The sequence below is a fragment of the Notamacropus eugenii genome, chromosome 5 (assembly GCF_028372415.1).
Source record: "Notamacropus eugenii isolate mMacEug1 chromosome 5, mMacEug1.pri_v2, whole genome shotgun sequence".
Lineage (NCBI taxonomy): Eukaryota > Metazoa > Chordata > Mammalia > Diprotodontia > Macropodidae > Notamacropus > Notamacropus eugenii.
This window is the reverse complement of record NC_092876.1, coordinates 62,105,030-62,132,395: the sequence shown is the minus strand read 5'-3', so window position 1 is coordinate 62,132,395 and position 27,366 is coordinate 62,105,030. Positions and strand designations below refer to the sequence as shown.

Here is a 27,366-nt window from a genome sequence, read left to right as displayed (position 1 = left end):
AGGAATTGTATGAATGACTGAAAAGAAATGCACAGGTTAGTAACATTTTGGGCATAGATCCAAATTGCTTTCCAGAATGGCTCTATTGATTCATAGCTCTGACAACAGTACACTAGTGAACCTATTTTCTTGCAGACGCTTTGTCATTTTCCAATTTTGTCACCTTTGCCAATCTGATGGGTGTGCAGAGTAACCTCAAAATTGCTTTAATTTGCATTTCTCTAAATAAATATTTATTAGGTACCCAGGATGTGCCAATCTGGGGGTGCAAATATGAAAAAGAAAAACAGTCCTTGACCTCAAGGAGCTTAAAAATCGTACGGTGGAAGACAACACACAGAAAGAAGCTAAAAGGACATTGGGAAGGAAGACAATTCAATAGGACATAATGGAGTCCAAAGGAGAGCTACCAATGTGAAATGAATAGATGGCTCATTTAAGGGGTAAGAAAATAAATTAGTGATTCAAAGTATTTAAATAATATTATTATTATGTGTTATATATGGAATATATAATAATAATATAAATCATATATATAATTTTAAATAGTATCTTATTGATAACTTGGTTTGCTTTCTTTGAAAACTTCCTGTTCATATATTTTGATCAATTATCTATTGGAAAATGACTATTAGTCTTAGACATTTGAATTGGTTTCTTTATATCTTGAAAATGAGACTTCTATCAGAGAAACTTGCTGCAAAGATTTATTCCCCGATTGCCTGTTTCCCTTCTAATTTTTACTGCATTATTTTTGTTTATGCAAAAACTTTTTTAGATTATCCAAAGTCCATTTTATTTTGCATGATCCTGTAATTTATTTTGGTCATCACCTCTTCTCTTATCCATAATTCTGAAAAATTCATTCTTGCTCTTGGCCTTTGTTTATCATGTGATCTATTATATTTAGATTATGTATAAATGTGGTGGGCAGCTAGGTGGCACAGAGGATAGAGTACCTGATCTGGAGTCAGGAAGACTCATCTTCCTGAGTTCAAATCCAGTCTCAGATACTTTCTAGCTGGGTGACCCTGGATAAGTCACTTAACTCTGTTTGCCTCAGTTTCCTCATCTGTAAAATGATACAGAGAAGTAGATGGCAAACCACTCTAGTATCTTTGCCAAGAAAGTCCCAAATGGAGTTACTAAGGGTCAGATAGGACTAAAACAACTGCAACAACAACAAAAATCCCTTTGGAGCTTATCTTGACATATGATGTGTGTGCTGATCTAAACCTAATTTCTGCCAGTCTGCTTTCCAGTTTTCCCCAAAATTCTTTTGAATAGCGAGTCCTCCTCTCCCCAACATCCACCCCACCCCCCGCCCTAAACTGAGGATTTTGGATTTACTTTTTTGGGTTTACTTTTATATGTTGCATATCTAATCTATTCTCTTTATTACACTCCCTTTAAGACCAATAACAAATCACCTTAATAATGACTATTTTGAGATCTGGTACTGGTAAGACTCTCTTCCCACTTTTATGCATTATTATCCTTGAGATCTTTGAATTTCCTCCCCTCCATACCAATGTCATTACTGTCTTTCCAAAGCTCTATAAAATGTCCTCTTTACATTTTGATTGGTACAAAACTGAATAATTATATTATTTTAGATAGTATTGTCATTTTTATTATATTTACTTGACCTCCCCAGGAACAATTTATATTTCTCTAAACTCTGAAGTCTCTATTTCTGGAAAAAAAAATATTTAATAGTTGGATTCCTGTATTTTATAGCCTCTGTACTTATTTTTAGTGGAATTTCTTTTTATAACTCTTCTGGGTGGATTTTCTTGGTTTATATACAAGAATATTGATGATTTGTATGAATTTATTTTATGTTCGGTAATTTCACTAAAATTGCAGTTTCATTTAATTTTTAGTTTATTCTTTAGAATTCTCTATATACACCATCACATCATCGGCAGAGAGTGATAATGCTTATTTCTTAAGTATTGAATATTGTCAAAAGTCTTTTCATCATCTGTTGATTGAGTTTTAAAAATACTACTGCCATGGTTTATTATATTATAGACTTTTTTAGGTTGAACTAACCATGAATTCATGGTATAAATCCAATCTAGTCATAGTGTATAAACTGTCTAATATATTGTTGTACCCTTGCTAATATCTAGTTTAAATTTTTGCATTGTTGGACATTGGTAGTATTTTTCTATAGTTTTCTTTTTTTGCTTTGTTTCTCCCTGGTTTAGATATTAAGATAATATTTGTGTTATATAAAGATACTGGAAAAGTGCCTTTTTTTCTTATTATTGCAAATTATTTAGATAGTATTAAAATTAATTGTTCTTTTAATGTTTGATAGTATTCTCTTATGAATCCTTCTAGTTTCAGAAGTTTTTTGTTTTTTGTTTTTGTCCGTTGGAGTTCATTTATGGGTTATTCAGTTTCTTTTTCTGGTATTTGTTTAAGTAATCTATTTCTTCTTTTATATTTTATAATTACATAAGTATTTCATCTCCTTCTATTTTTGTCAATTTTGTTGGCCTATAATTGGGCTAAATAAATCCCAATAATTTCCTTTTCTTTGTTAAATGTTTTCTTTTTAATTTGTTCTCTTTTTCTTGATTTTCCATCAGATTGGTTGACTTTCATTAGTTTTTTTAAAGCTCCTAGTTTCATTTATCAATTCAATAGTCTATTTACTTTCACTTTTTAAAATCTCTTCTTTTAACATTCAGTTTCTACTTCATTACTTAGAGATTTTTGATTTGTTGTATATTGTTTCTTTAATTGCATGCCCAATTTATTGCATTGTTTGTTCTTTTGTCTATAAGTTTTTAAAGATATAATTTCCCCCTTAGAATTGCTTTAGCTATATCTCATTAGTTTTGGTATGTTGTCTCATTATTATCATTTTCTTTGATGAAATGTTCTATTCTGTAATTTGTTCTTTGACCCACCAATTCTTTAGAATTCACTTATTTAGTACCCAATTTTTAATTTTTTCTTTAAGGACTCTATTAAACATAATTTTTTATTATATCATGATCAGAAAATTTAATGTTTAGTATTTCTACTTTTCTCCATTTTTTGGTGAGGTCTTTTTGCCCGAATATATGGATATATTTTTGTGAAAGTGCAGTGTACAACTGAAAAATATGTATAAATTCTTTTCTGTTCTTATAAGTAATCACCAGAGATCTATCATCTCAAATTTTTCTAAAGTTCTATTCAAGTATTTAACTTCTTGTTTGTCTTTTGGTTAGTTTTATCCATGTCTGAAAAGTCTCCTACTATTATAGTTTTATTGTCTATTTCTCCCTTAATTTGATTAACTTTTCTTCACCATTATAGTCTCCTGTCCCCCCCTTTTTAATTTCTCCTAAGATCATTAAAGCAGAACAAAACTACCCTCTGCCATTTTTACCATTCTCTATGATCCTTAAGGATTGGTTGTTTGATGGGTTGTTACCCTCCATTCTATGAGAGGAGCAAAATGACATCACTATGTTGGGATCAAGGTACAGCATTTCAGTCAGTGGCTAATCAGACCAATGTGAGCTCAAAAGACTCTACCCCAGGTCAGGAACAAAAAGTCCATGTGAAAAATCCATCTGAAAAGACATTTGTTCCTTTTTCCCCTATTAACATATAAACAACTTAACATTTGTTATTGTTATTAAGTAGATTCAATCTTGTCCTATTTTTTATTACCCTATATAGGGTTTTCTTGGCAGAGATACTGGAGTGATTTGCCATTTCCTTCTCTATCTCATTTTACAGATGAAGACCTGAGGCAAACAGAGTTAAGTGACTTGCCTGGGATCATACAGCTAGTAAGTAATCTGTGCCCACATTTGAACTCGGGTTTCCTGACTTCAGGTGCCCCCATCCCAGCATATTCCTTTTCAACTAGACAGATATTTGTACCTTTCTACTTTTCTCTTGAACCTCCATTTTCATTTCAAAATGCCTACTCATTTCTCTCTTTCTCATCAGAAGTACTTAGAAATTCTGTTTTTCATTAAAGACCCCTTTTTTCCCCCATAGGATTATACTTCATTTTTCTAGATAGGTTATCTTCCATTGTAGTATTTATCTTTTGCCTTTTGGCATCATATTCCCACCTTTCCTATCCTTTAATGTGCCAGCCTTGTGTGATCCTTATTGTGATTCCTTGGTACTTGAACTCTTTTGTTTTTGGTTGTTTGTAGTATTTTTTCTTTGACCCCAAAATTCTAGGTTTTAGCTGTGATGTTCTAGGCAGTTTTCATTTTGTAGTTTCTTTTCAGGGATGCCCAATGGATTCTTTCTATTTTAACTTTGCCTTCTGGTAAAAGTTCTGGGCAGTTTTCATTTATGATCCCATAAAATACGGCAGGCAAGCTTTTTTGTATCTTGATTTTCATATAGACTGATAATTCTTAGGTTATCTGTTCTTGATGTTTTCCTGGTCAGTTACTTTTTGATATTGCATTTCTTACATTCATCATCTGTCTGTTTAATCCTTTGGTTTTAATATTTCTTGTCTTACTGAGTCATTATTTTCTGTCTGGCCCATTCTAATCATTTTCAGGGCATTTGGTTCTTAAAAGAGGTTTTCTACTCTCTGTCCTAAAGTGTTACCATTCCTCCGGACCCAGTTTTTCAAATCTGTATCTCTTGTTTTATTTCTTCCAGTTGGTCCTGAAGTCTTCCTGCCCAGGATAATTGGTCCTTTGAGGCTTAACCTGGACTTGTGTGGTTGCTTTCCTCCTCACGGTTCCCCATATGCATCTCTCAAACCAAGGTATGCCTTGTGGGATTCAGTTTTCCTTGGTATCTAGGTTGAGGGCTTGTACTTGGTTCAAGCTCCAAAACTGATTGGCATGAGGAAGGTCTGCCTGGTCCCAGACTAGGTCCCTCTTGAAAGGGCCTCCTGGACCTCTCCAGTGCAGTGCTCTCCCTGGGGACTCCCTCTTCCTTTCCCTCAATTACTGGGCTCTGAGGCTTCTCCTGGACTGGACTGCTGCTCCAGGCCTCTGAGACTGCTCAGGCTGGATTTTGCCTAGGGCCTTTTTGAAGCAGCTAGGGCTAGGCTGCTAGTATTACAACAGATCTGCCTGGAGCCTCAGGGGCTGCCTTCTCTAGGCCTTACACAGACCCTATCTATCAGAGTTTATACACAAGTCCCTGGGGCCTCTCTGGATTCCTGGGTTGGGTGAGGTGTAGAGAGGAATCCTAATTCTTTCTACCATGGTACATTTCTAAACCCTGCTGGAGTGTTTGCTGGGGATCTGGGGTCCTCTGTGTGCTATCACACTTTTGTTTTGCTACTGTATGTTTATTTCATGTATTTAAAAACATTCTTCTGAAATATGGAATAGTCCAACCATATCATCATCCTCCACCCCACCCCCACTCAATAGACTCCAGCAGCTTTCTAGAACAAATACAAACTGCTCCATTGGGCACTCAAAGCCCTTCCTAACCTAGCTCCCTCCTACCCTTTCTATACCTTACTCCCAACACGTGCTCTTCTATCTACTGACTTTGGCTCCTAACTGTTCCACAAACAAGACCCTCCATCTCTCAACTCTGGAAATTTTCTCTTAATGGTTCCCAATGCTCTTCCTCCTCATCTCCAGCTACTGACCTCCCTGGCTTCCTTTAAGTCCCAACTCAAATCCCACCTCATACAGGAAGCCTTCCCCAACCCCTCTTTATCCTAGTGCCTTCCCTGTGTTCATTATTCCCTATCTATCCTGTACATAGCTTGCTTTGTATTTGTTTATATGTTGTCACCCCCATCAGACTGAAAGCTCCTTAATGGCAGAGACTTGTTTTTTGCCTCTTTTTGTATTCTCAGCACCTAGCACAGTGCCTGGAACTTAGTAGGCATTTGATAAATGTTTTTTGATTGATTGATTGAAGGGGCCCATAGGTGACACCACTGCTACCACAATCCGTGGCACACAAAAAGACTAAGACTTTCTCATTTAGCAGAAAGGGAACATTAGAACAAGGGTGGTATGGGGATGGGGGTGGGAGTGGGGGTGGGGAAGTAACTTGCCCAGCTTCATATAGTTTATAGCTTAGAATCCCTACTTTCCTTTGAAGGTCAGGTTAAGGAGACTTTCCTAATCTCAATGCTGGTGCTTCCCCATTCTTAAAATTACCTTGTAAATACTGTACAAGACAACTAGGTATTACAGCAGATAGGGTGCTAAATTTAGAGTCAGGAAGACCCAAGTTCAAATCTTCCCTCAATAAACAAGGTTCCAAAGGACTGAGGATGAAGCATGCTACCCACCTCTTAACAGAGAGATAATGGACTCAAGATACAGAATGTGACATACTTTTTGTTGTTAAGTCGGTCCAGTCATGTCTGATTCTTCCTGATCCCATCTGGGGTTTTCTTGGCAAAGATACTGGAATGGTTTGCCATTTCCTTCTCCAGATCATTTTATAGATGAGGCAAACAGGGCTAAGTGACTTGCCCAGGGTCACCCAGCTAGTTAAGTGTCTGAGGCCAGATTTGAACTTGGGAAGATGAGTCTTATTGCCTAGGCACCACTGGCCTGCCCTGACATATTTTTAGATATTGCCAAAAAGGGAATTTTTTTGCTTGACTATGCACATTTGCTACAAGGGTTTTTTTTTCCTTTTTGATGGGTAAAGGGAGATATGGGAGAAAGGTATTTTTTGTTTATTGAAAAATTTATTTAGTCTCTCCACATGCTCTCCTTTACTCTCCCCAAAAATCTTCCCTCAGCTACTTACTAGCTCTAGACTGGGCAAATCATTTAATTCCTGTCTTCCTCAGTTTCCTCATATGTAAAATGGGTATAATAACAGCATCTGCCCTTGTTATGTGGGTCAAATGAAATAATACAAATAAAGTGTGTTTCAAACCTCAAAGCGCTACGTAAAAGTTAGCTGTAATGATAACGCTCATGTATGCGTACTTCACTTGATAGATTTGAAGTTTTGAGTGGGTAACCCAGATGTTACTAGAGTGCTTGGAACTTAGGAAGTGCCTAATAAAGTCTTAATTAGATTGAGTTCTAATTCAGGGTTCTTTTTTACTATATCAAGGTCTTTCCAAACCTTCCCACAACACATTACCCTCCCTCTACAGTTTTATGAAATTTGAATATTTTGTGAAAGAGGAAAAAGAAAATATGGATCTACCTATGAGAATTTTCCCTTTTGTGGCAAGGCAGGCAGGCAGTCAACTAACATTTTTTAAACACCTGCTATATGCCAGACACTGTGTTTGCGGGATACAAAGAAAGGTAGAAGACAGAATCTGTATTCAAAGAGCTCACAGTCTAATAGAGGAGAAAACATCCAAACAATTGTGTACATACAAGATGTATAGATATAGATAGAAGATAAATTGGTATTGGTCTTGGAGAAAGTTGATGTTTTCAGTGAGAGAAAAGCTGTACGTGAACATAAAATTCTAAATTATGGGAAGATGCTGATCTCTTCACCTAAAGCTCAATCTTTAGCTTCACCAACCTTTCCCCCTTCTCACCCCCCACTAGGTCAATTTACATTTTAAAGGCTTGTCCTCAAACCTAAGGCAGCAGCCAGAAGTCTTACCCAGCTTCCTGGATGGTCAGAAGCCTTGACCAACTTCCTCTCTCAGTTTTAGCTTCCTCCTCAGTCAAATGAGGGAGCTGGTGGCTTAAGGTCCTTTCCAGCTCTTAATTCGATGATTTTGAGCATGTTTTAGAAAAAAGCCTTGGCCTTGGTGTCAGGAGGACCTGAGTTCAAGTCCCAGCTCTGTGATGGAAGAGTTCTCTTCATTTCTCTGGGCCTGGTTTTCTTCTGCATGCCCACCCTTTTAGGGATATTGTGAGAGGTATTGTCCTGGTTTAGTGGGCAGAGCACCACCATGGAAGCCAGGAAGGACCTGGAGCTGAGCCTGTGGCTCCTGGCACACACTGGTTGCTTGACCCTAGAGAAAATCACTTAAACTCCCAGTTCTCTCAGAATAGAAACTGTGACACCCTTGCTGATCTGAGCTAATGGAGAGAGGAAGTCACTTTGACTGTGAAATCAGAGGTCAGGACCAAAGGGCTAAATGGGTCTAAGATCTTATTATTCAGCATTTCTAGATGAGCTTTTGAGATCTTGTGCTCGAAGGGACCTGAGAGGACACATCCTTCATTTGGCAGATGAGAAACCAAAGACCCAAAAGGGGAAATAATATGGCCAAGGGTACACAGGTATTAAGTCAAAAACAGGGAAATTAAGACTAATAAAAAGGTAAATATAATGATTATTGGACATTTCTAACTAGATGTCCTTGGAGGCATCTTAAACTCACACAAGAAAAAACAGAACAGTAAAAACTCCCAGCACAAAACAGAACTTACCGTCTTTTCCCCAAACCTTCCCATTGTCCCAACTTCCCTATTTCTGTTAAGGTCACTGCCATCTTTCCAGACACCAGGTCTCTCAACCTCAGTATCATTCTCTTCTCACTGTCCCTTACCCGACATTGACAGCCAATTGCCAAATCTCATCAATTTCACCTCCATAATATTCCTAGCCCTCTATCTCTACCCAGGAGCCCACCACCCTCATTCAGGTCCTCATCACCTCTTGTCTTAGTCGTGTGTCTCAGATTCTTTCCTTCTTTATCTCTGACTGTTGGAATCCCTTGTCTTCTTTAGGACTCAGCTCAGGCATCACCTTCTTCATATGTATACATACATGTGTGTGTACCTATATACTTTATTGTTTATTTTTAGTTTTCAACATTCATTATTATAAGAGTGTAAGTTCTAAATTTTTCCCCTTTCCTCCTCGCTCTTCAACACAGCATGCAATGTGATATAGGCTATGCATGTACAATCATATTAGACATTTTCACATTAGTCAAACTGTGAAAGAAGAATCAGAACAAAAGGGGAAAAACCATGAGAAAGAAAAAACAAAAAGAAAATAGTATTTGCTTCAATCTGCATTCAGACTCCATAGTTCTTTCTCTGGATGTGGATAGTATTGTCCATCATGAGTCTTTTAGAATTAACAAATCATTTCCTTGCTGAGAAGAGCTAAATCTAGCAAAGTCAGTCATCACACTTGTTGCTGTTACTGTGCAAAATGTTCTCCTGGTTCTGCTCCTTTCACTCAGCATCAGTTTGTGTAAATCTTTGCAGGTTTTTCTGAAATCCACCTGCTCATCATTTCTTATAGCACAGTAGTAGTCCATTATATTCATATAACATGACTTATTCAGCCGTTCCCCAATTGATGGGCATCCCCTCAATTTCCAATTCTTTGCCACCACAGAAAGAGCTGCTATAAATATTTTTGTACCTGTGGGTCTTTTTCCCTTGTTCATGATCTTTTTAGGATACAGACTTGGAACTGGTATCAAGTGTTACCTTCTGCTGGAGGCTTTTCACAGTCTCTCTAACAGCTAGTTTCTTCTCCTCCATTAAAATTACCTTGCTATCCCCTCCATATTGTTTCCCATACACCTATGAACCTTATATAGTGCATCATACACATTGAACACTTATTAAGGCCTTGCTTGCTTAATTAGAATATGAATCCAATATAAAATTCTGTGAAATCGGGAGAGATGGCTTCTAATTCTTGTTAATTGTTAATGGTTATTCCGTTGCTAAGGTAGGCTTGTGCTAGGAGTATTTTTTATTAACTGCAAATATGGGGAAGGCCCCATAGAGAAGGTAAGTTTGCGGCTGAACCTGGAATGTCACCAGGTACAGATGGAGGCAGCAGAGTGTTCCAAGGGTGGGGCTCAGCATGATCAGTATCAAAAAATGAAAAAGTAAGAAAACACAGAATGTCTTTAAGAGACAGATTGGCTGGAGCATAGAGTATATGACCAATAGAGGGGAATAAGGCTGGGAAGGTAGAAATAGGATTAGATTGAAGGCTTGAAGGCTAAGTTAAAGAGTCTGTACTTTAGGAGGTATTAGGAAACACACAAAGTTAGGGAAAATAATATTATCAGAGCATAACTAAATAAATCCTCACATACCCCAGTGGATGTCTCTGATTTTGTCTACCCATTACACATCACCCCCTAATTCAGACCACAACCCATCCCGGGTCATTCTGGTCTATGAGATCCTCTCCTAAATTGAGAGCCTTTCCTGATTTCTCTTGAAATTTTCAGATACCCATAAAGCAGAGGGACTGTCCCTTGGCTATGTGGAAGATGTATCTTTCAGCCTTCATTAGAGAGATTGAAGGAAAGAAGAGATTAGATGTAGGAGATATATTGGCAGAGTCTACCATGATTACATGGTAGAAAGGCTAAGAACTGAATAGAAACATATGGAAGGAAGAAGGAAGCAAGCATCTATTAAGTACCTACTATGTGCTGGATACTGGATACTTGGACTTCACAAATATCTCATGTGATCCTCATGACAACCCTGGGAAGAAGGTACCATTATTATCCACATTTTTGCAGTTAATGAAACTGAGACAAACAGTGTTTAAGTGACTTACCCAGGGTCACCCACCCAGGAAATGTTTTAGGTTGTGTCTGAACTGAGGTCTCTATCCACTGGATCATTTTAGTGCCTTAAGATAGAGGTAGAGAAAACATAGAAAGGTGTGAAATAAGAGCAGAGGCGCATCAGGGAAAGAGATGCCAATGTCCATGATGCCCAAGCATACAGATTTCAATCAAGTAATTGCCCATATATCCTGTGGGCTGGAACTCCAAAAAGCAGCCAGATTCTGAGGACATGGAGGAGAGCTCCATGTATATAATACAGAGCCATGACTGGTCTGGCCCTATGCTTAACCAAGAACCCAGGAGTCATACTCAGCTTTAAGAACTAAATGCAAAAATTAGCATTGGTTCCAAGAGTGATGGGTTTAACTTGCAGCTGGAGGAGGATTAGCAAAGGGCCTTTAGTGAGATGTCATGAAAACATCAGATAGGGAGAAATAGAAGAAAGGGAAGAAAAGGGCCTAGAATCATAGAACATTAATGGGGAGAGGAACCTTGGCCCAAATGTAGCAAGGAATATGTGGAAAAGAGTCATTCCAAAAAAAATTCAAGTAGTTCTCTCCTCCCATGTACAGGATAGATGTGGTTCTAGGGTGCATGAAAATTCTGGGAGCAGGGATAAATGGGAGAGAGAAGAACCACAAAGGGGGTTCCCAATGGTGAAAGGAAAAGATGGGGGCAACAACTGCATGGAAAGTACTGAGAGGTTCTAGGGCTTTGCCAAGGACTACAGGCACCATAAGTATCTGGCTGTGCCATGACTGGATCTAGCATGATTGTGCAGAGAGAGGCTGGAGGGAGCCAGGAGTCCAGAAAGAAGCAGACAGGCAGAGAGACTTCGATGCTGCTTTTCAGTGACCTATCCATCAGCTATCAGTGTCATGATGTTGTTCTTGTTTTTTTCCTCTGGACTCTGGTGGACTTCCCATGGTCTGCCCTTTTTTTTTCTTTTGGAAGGGGTAGGAAGAAAAAGTAGTAATAAATTTCTCTTTTTAAAATTCCTTTTCTTATAGTTATCCCTTTTTTCATTTATTTCTTTTTAGCATTCTTTTTTTTAAATTTTGAGCTCAATATTCGTTCTCTTCTGCCACCCATTGACCATTATTCATGAAAGTCATGCAAAACATGTTTTCACTTTAGCCACTTTCAGGGGAGAAAAGGCAAGAAAAATAAAAAATGAAGAAATATGCTTCATTTGACACTGAGAGTTCATCTGTTCTCTCTCTGGAGGTGGAGAGCATTTTTCATCATTTTGGATCACTGTGTCCCAATTGAAATTAAGTAAATTGAGGCACAAAGTTCTGAGCGCATTCAATTTATTGGTAAGGTCAGTTACCAATAAAAGGAGTCTCTTAGCTCCCCAGTAAGCCAAAAGATCTCAGGAGGGCAGAGAGATAATTTTCATGGATAAAAGGAGGATCATATTAAATAAAGTAAGAAGGCAGCATCATAAATAGGGAAATTTGGAACACAGGGCTAGGAACGGCCCCTCCTTCCATCTTTTCACTGTGGAAAGGTCATTGGTGATGTCCACCTGCATGGCTAGGTAGTGTCACGATGATAATAGTCTTTCCTTGAAGGACACCTAGTGTTGCAGAAAAAACAGACCAGACTCCCCGGCATCCACTTGTCCACTTGCATCCTTCAAAGATAACAGATTTCCTTGACAAAAGAAAACAGTGATTAGCCAGGAAATTAAACTTCTAACCCTAATTAATTTAGAAAGGAAAGCTGAACTTATAAACTAATATACTTAGAAACAAAAAAATGTGACTTAGTATACAAAATGTCAGCAATGATACAGAATAGAATTTGTTACAAAAATGGAAACAGTATCAATTTGATTTTCTTAATTGGACTGATCAGAGCAGCTAAGTCTTTCACAGTTGATTGTCGTTATAATGTTGCAGTTACTGTGTACAGTGTTCTGGTTCTGCTAACCTCACTTTGCATCATGTCTTCCCAGGTTTTTCTGAAACCATCCCTCTAGTCCTCTCTTCTAGCACATACTATTAGTTTTCTAAGGAGCTAGGATACGCATTGCTCTTCTATTTTTTTTTTTTTGAGGCAGTCAAAAAAGTTGGGGGTGACTTACCCAGGGTCACATAGCTGGTAAGATTTGAACTCAGGTCCTCCTGACTCAAGGACTGATGTTCTATCCATTGTGTTGCCTAACTGTTCCTGTCTTCTATTCTTTATGTCCCTTTTATTAAAACTATTCTATGTTTTGTGTTTTATTCATGTTGTGCTCTTAGGGGAATTGAGTGTCCATAGAAGAGTGAGAGTCAGATTCTGATGTTCCCAGGGAGACTTCTAGATGGAAGCATAAGCCAAAGAATATTAAAGCTGAGGAATCTTCAAGATTGAACCTAGTCTTTGTGAGTCCAGGACACCAGCAATGAGCTATGGGTTACACGTAGAACCTTAAAGGTGGAAGAAACCTGAGAAGTCATTTGGTTCACGGGTTTCCAACCTTTTTGGTGTTTTGGACTCCTTTGGCAGTCTGGTGAAGCCTCTGGACCCCTTGTCAGGATAATGTTTTTAAATTAATAAAGTAAAATGCAAAGGATTACAAAGGAAACCAATTGTACTGAAACGTCTATCAATTTTTTTTTAATTTCATGGACCTTAAATTAAGAACCTTGACTATTTTCTAGTTCAGTACTCTCATTTTACAGAAGAGGAAGATGGAATCTAGACAGGTGAAATAATTTGCCCTAAATAACATAACTTGTCACTGGGAGATCTTGAACCAGCACCAGGTATCTCAGATTAGGTCTCTTTCTACCAGTATAATCATTCCTGAAATTTTAAACTGTTTAAAACTATTCATTCTTATGCTTCCTTGAGGATTATATATAGTCTTTTCTTTTTGTTTGTTTTTAACTTTTTAAAAAATTGCATGTAAAAACAAATTTTAACATTTGGTTTTTCTTTTAATTTTGAATTCCAAATTCTGTCCCTCCTTCCTTTCCCTTCCCCCTCTTTGAGAAGGCAAGCAATTTGATATAGGTTGTATATGTATAGTATGTAAATTATATGTATTACTTTCTAATGAACATGTAAAGAAAAATGTACCTTTCTTCCCTTCTTTGAAGACATGGGGCACAGGGAATATGAATGTGAAACACTGTGTATTGATGTGTGGGTTGGTTTTGCGGAACTGCTTTCCCCCCACACTTTTTATGAGGGATTATTCACTGGGCAAGGGAGGAAGGAAATATTTAGAAATGAAGGAGGACTAGAAATTCAACATGACGTGGGTTTCAATTCTACTTCAGTTTTATTCATTTTAGTTTTAGTTTTACATTCTCTCCCTCCCTGTACTCTATCCCCCATCCATTGAGAAGGCAACAAATACACAAATCCTACTTCAGATTCTAGCTCTGTGACACATGTATTTTTTATGTGTCATATACATATTTACATAACACATAGCTTCACTGTATCTCTGTTTCCTCATTTGTAAAATGAGGGAGGTGGACACAATAATCTCTAAAGTTCCTTCCAAATCTAAATCTTCAATCCTAAAAAGATTAATAAAAAAGGAAATATAGTTTTAATTTTAAGGTTTTATTTGGAGACCTCCTCCCTATTTTGTTTGCTTGTATTTGATGAGAACAATTTCAGTGAAGTTTTTTTCTGATAATGCCTTGTCACCAATGAAGCTCCAATTCTGACATGTTCTACCACAATGGAAAAGTTTGAATATAGTTCCATATACAGGTGAGGGTTTCAGCCCCATCAGGTTCAATAGGTTCAATTCAATTCAACATGCTGTTGTCGAAGTTATGTTATATAAATGTGATGGAATACTGTTGTGCCATAAGAAACAAAGGTGATGGTTTCAGAGAAAATTGAGAAGACTTGTATGAACAGATGCAGAGTGAAGTGAGCAGGAGAACAATTTATACAATGACAACAATATTGTGAAAATAATCAACTTGGTGACTTATTGGACAGGGTCAATGAGGGAATTTGCTTTGCTTGGCAATACATTTGTAACAGGGAATTTTGTTTTCTTGCTTTCTCAGTAGGGAAGGAAAGAAGGCAGATCTTTATGAAAACAAAATAAAAATTTTAAAAATCAAACACTTGTTCAGTGCTTCCTATGTGCCAGGTTTAGTGTTATGTACTAGGGATACAAAGGAAAAAAACTGGAACAACCCTTGCCCTCAAGGAGCTGACATTGTGCCACAGGGATACAAGATGCACACATAGAAGTAGAAGGAGCTGGTGGCATAGTGGAAAGAGAATATTGAGCCTAGACATGGGAAGACCTGAGTTCAGATCCAGCCTCAGACACTTCCTACCTGTGTGACCCTGGGCAAGTCACTTAGCCTGTGTCTACCTCAGTTTCCTCATCTATAAAATGTGGGTAATAATAGCACCTATCTCCCAGGGTTTTTGTGAGGATGAAATGAAATAAAGGGCTTAGCACGCAGTGCCTGGCACATAGTAGGTGCTACATAAAAACATTCTCACCAGAGGGAAGAGTGTCTTTTCAGGGAAGGTTTCATGAAAGAAGACACACCTGAGCTGAACCAGACTGGCATTCTAATATGGAAATATGTCTAATATGATTGTGCAGGTATAGCCTATATCCGATTGCATGCTGTATTGGGGAGGAGAGAGGAGAGAAAGGCAGGGAAATTTAGAACTCAAAATCTTATAAAAATGAATGCTGAAAACTAAAAACAAACAAATAAATAAAAGACTGGCATGCTGAAGCAGAAATGAGGAAAGAGAGAATTGCAGACAGGGGAAAGGGTTTGTGGGGTTAAACAGAGGCCAAAGATGGAATGTGGAGTTCAGAGGACAGGTAACATTAGGTAAAGAATTCTATGCCCATGGCAGTCCATTAAATTTATAATAAACAAGAGACAAATAAATGCATGAAAAAGAAGCTACCTAGGAATAAGAGGAAAGCATTATTTTTAGTATAATTTAATATTTTCCCCAATTATATGTAAAATAATTTTAATATTCTTTTTTCAAATTTTGAGTTCCAAATTCTCTGTCTCCCTCCTCTCCCCCCATTATTGGGAAGGCAAGCAATTTGATATTTTGCATGTGTAGTCATGGAAAACATTATTTTTACAAACTTCTTCCATTCCTTCCTCCCTCACCCACAAAAGTTTAGGAACTGGTTAAGATAGGAGTGGAAGTTTGGATCAAAAGGAAAAAGTGGGATGGCCATAAACATAAGTGACAGCACTTATCTGGAAGGAACTTAGATAACATCTAACCATTTTACAAATGAGGAAACTGAGGCCCCAGTTTCTGAGGTGTGGTGACTTGTCCAAGATGACATGAGAACAGAGTAGAGATTTGAATTCTAAATCCGATGTTCTTTCCATAATCCCTCATTACTACTGGAGTTCAACCATGAGCAGTGGGTTCTAGAAACAGGGAAGAGGCCAGGGGACAGGGAGCAGACACACACATGTAACACCAATCTCAGCAGCACACCTGAGCACTGCTGTTGTGAATAATTTCAAGGGTCTAATCACATAGTATAATGAACTCTCTATTTATTCAGCAGTAAACTGAACAGTGTCCAATAAAGTAAAGCATGACCTTGATAGCAACATCCTTAATCAGTACCACGCATCCAAGTAAAGTCCACACCATCCATCCACCCCTAGGTCACAGTTACGACAATCTTCTTAGTAAATACCAAGTGTCCAAGTAAAGTCCTCTGCTTGCAGTTACAACACATCACCAGAAGCTGATACTAGGTGTGAGAACCAGGAAAGCTGGGAGCTGGTCTGATCAGTCCCTCCAAGGGTGGAGGGAATCCATTTTGATGTTCCTACACTCACTTTAGAGTGGTTCATAGAGTCCTGAGGCACCACGGCAAGGACAGGAAAAAAAATCAATAAGGAAAAGACATTTCATGGGGGGATGCAAAAAAATTTTAAAATTAGAAGACCTTGGTTTAAACCCGGGCTTTGGTGTGCAGCCTGTGTGATCCTGAGTAAATCATTCTCTGGCCTTCAGTTCCCTGCTCTGTAAAGAAGAGGGTTAGACCACATCAGATGTTCTATGGTAAGATTCCTTCCTGTTCTCGGAACATTTTTTTTTTTGTTCTGAGGGAGGTAAATGGCTCAGTGGATGGAACGCCAGGCCTGGAGTCTGGAACACCTGAATTCAAATCTGGCCTTAAACACTTATTAGCTGTGTGATCCTGGGAAAGTCACTTAACCTTTATCTGCCTCAGTTTCCTCAACTGTAAAATGGGGGTGATAGCTCCTACCTCCCAGATTTGTGGTGAGGATCAAATGAGATAATTTGTAGATCTCTTAGAATAACATCTGGCATATAGTAGGGGGCTTAATAAATCCTTGTTCCCTTCCCTCAACATTCTAAGGTCTCTTACAGCTCCAAATCCTATTGCAAGATGTTTCCCCTTTGGAGAGCTGGGTATTTGTAGATATTTCATAGAAGAAGCATAATATGATAGCTAGAATACCACATTAATTTCATTTCACAGTTGATAAAATTGAGGCAAACAGGGTTAAGTGACTTGCCCAGGGTCACACAACTAATCAGTCTTTGAGACAAGATTTGAACTTTATCCCCTGCACTACCTAGCAGTCAGAATCTCTTATTACTTCTAAGATATAGGTGAGGTCCACGCATTTCATTTGGGTATGAATCCAAGTAGCTTTTTTTCAATAAAAAATTAATTTGTAAAACAATTTTTAAAATGTAATCTTTTTAATTAAAAAAAAGGGAGGTGGCACAGTGCATAGAATGTTGTTCCTGGAATAAAGAAGACCTGAGTTTCAATCTAGCCTCACACTTCTTAGCCCTTTGATAAATTCATAGAACTTTATCTGCCTCAGTTTTCTCATCCGTAAAATGGGGATAATAATAGCTCCTACATTCCAGAGCTGTCATGAGGATCAGATAAATAATATTTGTGAAGTGCTTTATAAGTGCTAGCTTTTATTATTGTTACTGTTAAATTAATTTTTTTTCAAATATACATTTTTCTTCTTTCTCCTGGAAAAAAAATCTTGTAGCAAATCTGTATAAACAAGTGAAACAAATTCCCCAAAATATATGTTTCATTCTGTACATTATTCTTTCACTTCTGGGTCAGGAAATGGGTCCCATTTTTCATTATAGTCCTCTGGAATGAAGATTGATCATTGTACTGGTCAGAGCTCTTAAGTCTTTCAAATTGTTCGTTTTTACAATGTCAATTTTATAAAATGTTCTCCTAATTCCACTTACTTCACTTTGCATCAAATGCATACAAGTTTTTCCCGATCACAAAGTCAATACTCTGTCTCAGCAATTCTCAAACTTTTTGGTCTCCAGACCCCTTTCAGTTCATGAGAATTGTTGAGGATCATTCCCCCCTTAAAAAGCTTGTGTTTATGTGGATTATATCTACTGATGCTTGCCATGTTAGAAATGAAAACATCTTTGTGTTATTATGAACCTAGTTTTGGTTCAAAGAATCCCATCAGTAGTCCCTGAACAGTACTTCAAGAACTGCCCTATTTTGCTGTCTCTGCTGGCTTCCTTGATACCAGCAGGAGTCTAGGATGAGTTCATGTGGGTTTCAGTAACTTACCTGAACCTTTGGCAACCTACTTGGAATTGGGGGCACACGCTTTTAATCTGCATTATATACATTTACTCTCACTTTTTAAAGTTTAGACAATCAACCAATAAATCAAACTTTGATTTGTAGTATTTGTTAATTACTGAGGTATAAAAATGGGCAACGAGGAGACTCAGTGGATGGAGTGCTGGGCCTGGTGTCAGGAAAACATCTTCATGAGTTCAAATCCAGCCTCAGATGCTTCCTAGCTGTGTGATACTGGGCAAATGACAACTCTATTTGCCTCAGTTTTCTCACCTGTAAAATGATCTGGAGAAGGAAATGACAAACTGCTTCGATAATCTTTGCCAAGAAAGATCCAAATGAAGTCACAAGTAGTAGGAAAACCACAAGAGGTATAGATGTCCCCCCCCTCTGAAAATTTAACAATCAGCTCTTTGGAGCCTGTTTGAGCTGACTTCAGCCGACCCCTGGTCTGGGGAGAGGCTGTTTCTGCCTTCTCTCTGGTACAGCCCTGAACTGGACTGCCAGGCTCTCAGCCAAAAGGCGGCTAGGTGGCGCCAAAGCACTGGGAAGATGAATTCAGATGTACCTGTCAGACTTAGATATGTGACCCTGGGCAAGTCAATCTCTGCCTGCCTCAGTTTATCTTAAAATAGGGATTATATATATATACCATCCACCTCTCAGAGTGGTGAAGATTTAATGAGATAATAATTGTAAAGTACTTAACACAGTACCAGGCACATAATAAGCACCACGTAAATGTTAGCTACTATTATTAATGACCAGTCCTGACAAAAACTCTCTGGAAATAGTTCAACGATCCCCCAGGCTTCAGGCTTATTCCTGAGGAAAATCTGCTATTTCTTTAGCTTCCTGGAAAGCTGAGCTGCCTCTCCTAGTCAAGGAGTATTGTATAACCACCCAGAAAAAAGATTGGAACTAGATTGTAAAGAGTTTTAAAAGCCAAATAGAAGAGTGTAATTTTATCAAAAAAGAAATAAGGAGCCACAGAAGCTTCAAGAACAGGAGAGTGATTTAAATGTTAGGAATGTATTTTGATGCTATGTGAAGGATGGATTGGAGAGAAGAGAGACCAGATTCAGGGAATCAAATTAAAAGACTCTGCTCAATCATGATTCCAGAGCCAGATAATGAAGTCTTACCCATCTTATGAGGTGGGGGAATGGGGGTGATAGAGAAATGTAGAATGAGATTTTTTTTTAGACACGGACAACATGACAATTTGTTTTTGCTGGACTATGGGGATTTTTGTTTTGTTTCAAGGGCTTTTTTTTTTTTCAAAGAAAGGGAAAAAAGAAATGCTTGACAATTGAAAAAAATTTAATTTAGAAAAGTAGTTGATTACAGTAGTCAAGGTGATGAGGTCCTAATGGTGTGAGTACAGATAAAGAATTCCAAGAGATTTTTGTGGTGCCAACTCTCCATGGCAGAGTGGATTGAATACTGGGCCTCGAGTCAGGAAGACCAGTTCAAATCCAGTCTGAGATATTACTAGTGCAGCTGTTATCAGTGGAGAGACTGATGATGTCTCTCACCAGGGGCTTCCCTAAGCCAGGGGTGGAGAACCTGGGGCCTCGGGGTCACTTATGGTCCTCAAGTGCAGACTGCTGCCCCAAGCTCACCAGCCCGGGCCTGCCTTAAGCCAGGCCCCATCCCAGGCCTTGTTCCGAGGTCCTATGATTGACTTTTACAGAGTGGCTTAAAGTGGCAAAGTCCTTTACATACATTATCTCATCTGAACTTCACCAAATCCCCTAGACGGACATTATCCCCATTTTCTGGATGAGGAGACCTGAGGCTCAGAGAGTGATTTTTTCAAGATCACACAGTTGATTTCAGGAGTGGGATCATGAACCCAGGTCCAGAGCCCTACGCTCTGTTGGCCTTGCTTGTGTTGACCTGGTACACTCTGATACTAGATAACATTTATATGACACTTTATGGTTGCACTTCTTTTCTCGTTTGGTTATCACAACAACAAAGTTTAAGAAACTAAAGCTTTCAGAGGTTATGTGACTTACCCACAGTCATAGTGAAGTGTCTAAGGCAGGATCTGAACTCAGGTCTCACCTCCAAGTCCAGCTCTAGCCACTAAACTGTCTCTAAACTCCAGGACCACTTGAACTCTTTTCTTATTTAAATTTTGAGCTCCCTTCTTCTTTCCTTCACCAGGTACCAACCAATGCACACAGGTGTTTAATAAGTGTTTTCTTGTATGCCAGAAGAGGGCATTAGGACTCAAAGTAAGCCAGCCTTCTGAAGAATGAGTTGCTAATAGAGAATAAGAATAGGGGACCTCCCAAAGTACAGCAAAGGGCATAAGGGGGAGGGCAGTTAGATGGTGAAGTGAATAGAGCCCCCAGAGTTTGGAGTTAAGACCTAAGTTCAAATCCTGCCTTAACACACTTGCTAGCTTTGTCACCCTGGGAAAGTCACTTAACCTACTTTCCTCAGTTTCCTCATCTGTAAAATGGGCATCACAATAGCCCAGCTTCCCAGAGTTGTTGTAAGGGACAAATGAGACAATAATATTTGTAAAAGTTCTTAGCACAGTACCGAGCACACAGTAAACACTGTTTAAATGTTCCCTATTTTTGTTAGCTTTTAAAGGATCTCTCCCAGAGGAAGGCATGCCTTTGAAATGTAATCAATATAGAACAAAATTTTGGTGCTTGATAAGGAATGCTGGAACAGAAATTAATGCCTGTCCTCTTCTGCCTTCCAACACTGCCCTGTAAAGAGACCTGGATTGTAATGGTCCCCGCTGGTTATCTGAAAGGTATAGGGACAGAGGAAAGGTCACCATATGGAAATATTCCGAGGCCTGATTAAATTTTCAACAGTCCCTTTTATTCAGGACAACGTGGGCTCCTTAAACCCCACCTTCTACAGGAAACTTTCCCCAGCCTCTCCTAATTCTAAGGCCTTCTTTCTCTTAATTATCTCCTATTTATCCTGTAAGAGGCTGGCTCTCTATATAATTGTTTGCATGCAGTCTCCCCCAGTGGTCCCTAAGCTCCTGGAGGGCAGGGACTCTTTTTGGTACCCACAGGGCTTAGCATTCAATTGGAGCTTAATAAAAGTTTACTGACTGCCTCGGTAAAATTAAGTAAAGGGTCAAAACTATTCCAGTCTCTACCAACTCACAAAGCAGCAGCAGAACCCTAATCTTTAAGCCTACCCACTCCACCACCCAATACTGTTTCACCTTTCCCAAGCAGTAAGCACCTGTCACCAAAATACCAGTCTTAGTCAAAACCAAATTTTAATATGGTATCTGGAATCCAAATAAAGATGCACGCAGCAAATTTAAAATAAAAACGATCAAACCATCCAAGAAAAGCGTTAAATAGTAGCTTAAATCCCAGGCACAGGTTCTCTGGCCTCGGCAGGGACCTGGCTCACTCCTTGACAAGCAGGGCGCCTTTTCCATGGGAGGCATCGTAACCAGTGATTCGAACATCTGTCTTCTATCCCTGGAATAGGGCCTGGATGTCCTCAGCTGAGATGACCTGTAACTGCTCCTTTGTGCGGACCGCTGGGTCCAGCCACCTTCGGAAGTGTTGGAGCAGCTGCCAGGGCCCAGCAGCGTCTTTGTCCCGGGCACCTCTAAACTTCTGCTGGAAGTTCTTGGGGTCAGTGGTGTCCTGGTCCTGGATGGAATCCTCCTCTTGGTTCACCACCAGGGGCTCCGTTTCTTGCAGTGAAGCTTGGAGTGCCATCGGCACTGGCATTCCCACACAGGGAGACAGCTTGGCTTGCCCGTCCTGATTTTCTGCCCTAATCTCTAAGGAATCAAGAAACAGAAATTCCCAGAAATCTATTGAGAAGCGGTAAGACAAAACAGAGTTAGCAGAATATACAGTGCACCCAGACCACCCAATCTCCTAGAGTTGGCCCCACCCCCTCACTCCATTAACGTCCCTAATTTGGAAAAAAAATTACTAAAGCCCTAGGAAATTCTATTTTCTTTTTGCTTTCCTTGGGCTGGCCTCCTTTTAATAAAATCTCCTTAAAACAGAGAAATTCCGTGTCCAGAATCACAGCAGCTCAGTCGGAAAGGACCTTGGCAGCCATCCAGACAAATCCATACAAGAAAGGGATCCTCAGGCCTCCTCTTAGGCTTTCTCTAACAGTTTTCGGAAAACTGAAAGGTGTACGGAGAGCCAGGAGAGCTGATGTTTGGGCTATGATGGGAGATGTGTGGAGAAAGACCTGGAGTCAGGGAGACCTGAGTTCCAATCTGGGCTCAAACACTAGCTGTGTGACCCTGGGCAAGTCACTTAACCTCTGTCTGCCTCAGTTTCCTCAACTGTGAAATGGGATTAATGCCAGCAACTACTTCCCAGGGATATTGTGAGGACCAAATGATATTTGTAGCACAGTGCTTGGTAGGAGCTCAAATGCTTATTCTCCTCTTAATATATAGAAAGTGCATAAGATATTCAGATATTTCCCATCCTTCCACTCATTTCCCATCCTTCCATTCATTCCAACACATTTAATGGTCTGGAACAGCCTTCAGACTGAGAGTTCTTCAAGGCACTCACAAAACCAGTTTCAGAGAGGAGGGCATTGATGAGAACAGGTTGCTCGCCATTATCCCCATTATCTAAACCTTTCACCGAGAAAGAAAGAAGCATCCAACCCATAATGGCAGAGAAAAGAAAGTTTCCGCTTCCCTCCATATCATCGGGCTCCCTACCTAGTCATCAGGGACATAGTCCTCAAGAATAAGTAGTTGAGAGGATGGCCAAGTGTAGAAATGAGTGCAGGGATAGCCCCCAAACTCTCCCGGTCCCTGCCCAAACTAAGGAAAGCTTAGAATAACAGGCAAAGAAGAGGTCAGTGAGATCCAGTTTCCCACTTACCCCAAGTGTCCACCAAGTTTTTTCTGAGTCAAACACTCACATCGTCAGACTGGTCAATACCATGTCATTGAACTTCAATATAACCGTCAAAAAAGGTTTCCTACCCCCAAAATTCTCCAGGGTTTGGGGGATTCCTGCCTTTAGAAATCAAACAAACCTACCTAGTTCCAAGTTTCCCTCAGACCTGTGAGTTCTTGAGAATCCTGGAATCCTGGATCTGTAGGTTGGTCCTCCAGGTCTGGAGAGAGAGAATTCAGTGGAGCTGAGTAGAAGAAGCACCAGGTTAAGTATCTTCCCCTTTGCCCTTGGGTATAAGGGGTGGGGAGAGAAGCATCTCCCAGGAGACGGGAAGAAAGGCCTAGGGATTGGGAGATAAGAACAAGAATAAAAAATAGATCATTTGAACTGGGGAGCTTTAGCATAACAAAAACTTTCTCCATTAGCATGCCCTGCCCCTAGCAGGGAAGGGGCTGAGCTGTTTGTTTGTTGTTTTAAAATACTCACTAAACAGAGTGAAAGAATGAGGCCAGGAGAAGGCAATTTCTTTAGGCTACTAGGAGTGGTTATCATAGTAATAATAGCCACCACTGAAATTACTCCCAGAACTATATAAATTTGCTAATTTAAGCTTCTGGATGCCTCCAGTAAATTAGAAGGAAACTAAGATGTGACTGAGCATGACCAAAACTGAAGTAACAGTTATTCCTTCCACATTACAACTTTCCTAAAAATGTTTTCTATACATTGCGGGTCGGCATAAGAAATTAAATAGAAATTTTCTGGGAGTTTTGAGGAAGATGCAGACAACATGAGAAAGCCAGCAGATGACACAGAAAAAGTTTATGAACTCAGAAATGCATAAAATATATGTACAGTATGCATAACATCAGTATCATAGAAGAAAAAGAAAAAAAAATTCAGACTTCTTCTCTGGTACGAAGGGAGGGCCAAAAAATTTTATGAAGAGTGTTACAGATCTCGGAGTGCCATGCCCCTAAGCCCCGAGATGTGGAAGGGATAACTGTAGTTTCCCTAAAAGAATAGGTCTGACCATGTCCTCTCCCCCGCTTTATGCTGTGTTTATCTTGTCTGTTCATAGTTGTAGAGCATTCGAGCTCGTATTGGTTTGATAAGCCAGTCGGACTCACTGAAATTTCACTTTACGATGGTGACATCATTTTGGTCCTCTTTGAAGACGAAGGACAACAACCACCACCCACCATCACAGTTGTTTGCATTTTCTCTCCCCCACTGATCTGTGGTCCTTGAGAGCAGGGACTGTCTTTGTCAGTTCCCCGCCCCTTCCCTTAGCACAGTGCCTGGTGTATAGAAAGTACAAAGCAGATACTATGTAATTGACTGACAGATTGAAATTCATCTCTTCAAGGATACCAATACTGGAAAGTCACCCAGGCTCACAACTGTGCTTCTTCTCCTTCACCTGAAGTCCATATAACCAGTCATTTGCTAAGTCCTGTTATTTCTAATCATAGCTCGAATCACTTTTGTTCTCCCTGAATATCTAGCACCAGTGGCCTTTGTTGATGTCAGATGCCTTCAATGAGGATGAAAATGGCCTCAAGGTCAGCTGCAGTACTGATTGTTAAATATTTAATTTGAAAAGGCTACAAGTCAAGTCTAAAGTGGGGGCTGAGTAGGTGTTCAACTTTTTGTTCCCAGATGATTGTGCACTCAACACAGCCTGATTACAACAAAATATGGATTAAGTCTCTCCTGCTTTGCTGCTCATGCTAATTTGGCCAAACAATTAACAAGAAAACACAGGTTCTTCAACAGTCAGTAGGACACACAGTACATTGAGCAGAATGGATAGAAGGGCTAGCTTTCAAATCTAGCCACTTGGCTCCCAAGAGAGCTGTGTGATCCTGGGCTAGTCACTTAACATCTCCCAAGGAACTCTTGGACCTCCAAAGGGCTTCAGAAGAGAGCTGAGGTGGAAGTTTCCTACTAAGCAGGAAGAAATCACAAGGCCCCCAAAGTGGAAGGATTTATTTCTTACTCTGACGTGTCTCTCTTAGCCAAGATAGTTTTGTTCTTTATTGCTTAAAAGCTATAAAGGAGGAAGTATTTCGAATACAATTTTAGGGTCATGAAGTAGGCTTCTCTCTGAATCACAAGGTTGAGCTTCTCATAATCTTTTGAGAAGAAAAGACAAAAATCTAAGGAAGGTGGTACAAAGTTAGGAGATTGATAAGTCAGTCTTTGAGGCTTAACAGCCATTGGTTAAGAGTTTGGTCTACGCAAAGAAAAGTCTAACGTATTATCATATTATCAGAAGAATTAATTATTAAAAATTTGCAAGGAAAAAGACAAATTTCCTTCCTTATTCTTTTAGGGTAGCATCATCTGGTTTCCTCAGGGTCCTTTGCAAGTCAGATCAAGTTCTCTGGTACCTTTCCAACCACAGTATATGGAAAGTACTGACAAGGGAACACAATTTGTACCTAGTAGAATGCTTGTGATGTCTCTGGTTTGTCATGAAAAAGTCCTCTGACCTTTCCAGCCTCACTATACCTTACCCTTTGTTTCATCTCCGAGAACTCTTACCAGAGACAGCAGCCAACTTAGAGTTCCTCAAATACAGGAAGACTACATCTCCCAGCTCCTTGCCCTTGCACTGGCTGGTCCCCAAGCCTGGAATGTTTTCCATCTTAGTTTCCTTGGCATATTTCAAGATTCAGCTCAAATCGCACTTTCTGAAGGAGGCTTTTTCCGGTTCCCTCCTCTTCCCCCCCCCTCCCCCATCTGCTAATGCTTGCCCTCAGAGACTACCTTCCTTCTGGTTATTTACTTGTGGCCTCCTTCATTACAATACAAAGACACTCTCTAGGTCTGTCTCAAGAACTTTGGATCTGACTGTGCGACATGGGAGACACTGGCACAGGACCACTCAACATGGCGTGCCCACATCAGAAAGGGTGCTGCGCTCTATGAGCAAAACAGAATTGAGACAACACAAAGTAAACACAGGATGCTCAAATTTGGGGTATCCACCCCAAATATCTACACGGACTATCTGTGCCCAATCTGTGGTAGAGCATTCTGAGCTCGTATTGGTCTGATCAGCCACAGTCGGACACTGAAACTTGAGTTTATCTTGGTGATGTCATTTTGGTCCTCTTCTACAAAAGACAACAACCACAACCACAACCTTCATTAGAATGAAAACTCCTTGTGGGCAGATTTTTTGTGTGTTTGTTTTTTGTTTTGTCCTTTTAAAAATCCCCCCAGTACTTTGCATAGTGCTATTAATCTCTTCACAGGTTGTGGATTGGATTTCAGGTAATATCAATTAGTGTCAATCAACAACTGTTTATTAAGTGAGAGTACTAAAAAGTACTGGCAATTGTGTGTGTGTGGGGGGGAAGGCTGGCGGCGGGCTTCCACCAGAAAGACTTGAGGTGAGCTTTGAAGCAAGTCAGAGGATGAAAGAGTCAGAGTTTAAGGGGCAGAGCCTTCCAAGCATGGGGCCAAACCAGTGCAAAGTCTTGGAGGTGGGAGATTGGAGTGTGGTGGATAGGGAAATGCAAGAGGGTCAGGGTTTCCAGAAGATAGACTCAGAAGAGTCAAATATAAGAAGACTGGAAAGGCAAGGCTAAGGCCAAGTTGTTTTAAAGTCAACCATTTGATTTCAGGAACACAGGAAAAATCAGATGACATGGCCAGACTTGTTTTAGGAAATTCCCTCTGGAAATGCATCAAATCATCAGATCTCCATAGGTAGTGTATCACTGATGAAGGGTTAGAAGGGACTTAGTTCAACCTTTTCCATCTTCCAGATGAGAGAATTGAGATTCATTCATTCATTCAATAAACATCTATTAAGTGCCTACTAGGTGCTAAGCATTGTGCTAAATTCTGGGGAATTAAAAAAAAAGAAGAAGAAGCCCAGAGAACTGAGATGATTTGTTTTAAGATTACCTTGAATAGTCCAATCAGGAGACATATTTAGAAAGTTCATTGCATACACATTGTCCGCCAGTGAAGTCCAGTTCCCTCACAGTGACCAACTTTTCTCACGAAGACAGTCATCATTTTGAGGAAGAAGAAATGGAAAGTTAGAGGGGGCAATGACGAACCCACAGTCACACAGACTCAGCCCAAGTCTCCAGACTCCCTGCCTGAGGGCCCTCTTCTCAGCCTCTCACACCCACCCCTGGGGCTCTGTAAGGACAAAAAGTGTTTCAGGTCTTAGGGATGGGCTCTGCCTAATACATCTCAGCCTGGGAGTTCCCAGACCAGGATTCAGTCCTCAAACTTGGGGGTGGGGGGGACACAAATGGAGCCCCAGAGACCTACAGACTACAGTCCCCAAGGAGGAATTGGCTGGGGCAGAGCAGGAGGAGGAGGAGGAAAGGGGAGAGGGCTGTCATCCTTTGGAGCAGTAGGGCTGGAGGGTAGGG

At 39.8% G+C, this 27,366-nt stretch overlaps 2 long non-coding RNA genes across 2 annotated transcripts; one reads left to right on the top strand and one right to left on the bottom strand.

The window, feature by feature from the left end:
- Positions 1–240: 240 nt before the first annotated feature.
- Positions 241–14,554, top strand: LOC140504373 (uncharacterized). The gene is made up of 4 exons (XR_011967080.1): positions 241–443; positions 3,751–3,803; positions 4,648–4,756; positions 12,718–14,554. It is a non-coding gene; the product is annotated as an uncharacterized lncRNA (long non-coding RNA).
- Positions 14,555–21,317: 6,763 nt separating this feature from the next.
- LOC140504372 (uncharacterized) lies at positions 21,318–23,296 on the bottom strand. Its single transcript, XR_011967079.1, has 2 exons — positions 23,104–23,296; positions 21,318–21,858 (listed from the first exon to the last, which is right to left on the bottom strand). It is a non-coding gene; the product is annotated as an uncharacterized lncRNA (long non-coding RNA).
- Between the last annotated feature and the right edge of the window lie 4,070 nt (positions 23,297–27,366).